Below are 1,438 nucleotides of genomic sequence, written 5' to 3'. Positions count from 1 at the left end.
AGCAAGTGCGCTAAAGCCGCAAACACTCAACTTGAGTGGAGAATCTGACCATTGCCAGAACTCCAATTGTCCATTTTTTAAATTGGATATTAAGACATTGTTGTAGATTATTGATGGTTAGTAGGACCGTTTGTAGCTGAGCGAGTTATAGCGCTAACATTTAATTGTCTCTTGTCTTTAGCGGCGCCGGTTCGAATCTGGCCTGGGTGGCTTCGACTTTGATTGATTTCAACGACCGTAGGGGTCCAACGAAATGAAAACTTGACCCCGACCATAGTTAAAATAGGATGGTACCCTCTAGACCTCCCCCCCCCACCGCTGTCAAAAATTACCATAAATAGAGTAAAAATTAAATATATAAACAACTTATTATGAAGCTCTAACTACTGTTCGAAAAACTTCAGATTGAAAGGATTTACTGCATCAAAAGATAATTTTATAAATAATAATTATATAATTAAATATACGTTAATGTACTTGATACATTCATATATAACTCACACGTAAGTGAGAATAATTTAATTAATTATTGCACTGAGCTTACATTTCCTTAAGATTTCTTTTTCTAGGATTCATGTATCCTTCAGTTATTCGAGAAAAGGTTTTTCGATTCGTTTTCATAATGTTCATTTTACGTTTGTTCATACATGTATTACGGGGATACATGTTAAAGTATGTCGAAGAAAGTGTAGAATAAAATTTTAAAGGTTTGATTTTTGGGTAAGTTCTTAACTTAATTAATTTCAACACTCTTAAGTGTTAAAGTGAAGGCTAAAATTTTGAAGGTTTGATTTTGGTAGGATAATAATATTTCCATTTAGGAGATTTGACACATTTTCTATATATACATTCTATATTACTCCTCTCTATTTTATATAATTTTTCTCTAATTATTCTCTACGAAATTATCCTAAAAATAACTAGTTAGTTCTTCTTTATTATGAAAGCATTCGAAATTCTAAATTTAGACATAAGTACGTCCTTCATTCAAAGAGATGGGGTAAGAGAGTTAATTACTTTTCATGCTATTGTATGTAAAAGTTAAGGCTAAAATTATTAAGGGTTGGTTTTAGTAGGGTAATAATATTTCCATTTAGGAGATTTGACACATTTTCTATATATACATTCCATATTACTCCTCTCTACGGAAATACCCTGAATAAAATTATTTGGTCAATTTTATCAGTTGTTCCTAAATTTTAGAAGTGCAATAAAAATTTTAATTATAAACAATTTCACTGAGTAATGAAAAGTGGAGGATAAAATTTTTAAGGTTTCATTGGGTACAATATTTATATTTCAATTTTAAAGATTTGAAATTTTTTCTAAAGATACATTCCATAATATTCCTCTCTACGAAATTATCCTAAAAATAATTAGTTGGTTCTTCTTTATTATGAAAGCATTCTAAATTCTAAATTTAGACATAAGTACGTCC

This window comes from Halyomorpha halys, unplaced genomic scaffold (assembly GCF_000696795.3).
Source record: "Halyomorpha halys isolate HHAL.00 unplaced genomic scaffold, Hhal_1.1 Scaffold55.1, whole genome shotgun sequence".
NCBI classification, from domain to species: Eukaryota; Metazoa; Arthropoda; class Insecta; order Hemiptera; family Pentatomidae; genus Halyomorpha; species Halyomorpha halys.
Note: the sequence above shows the minus strand (reverse complement) of the source record.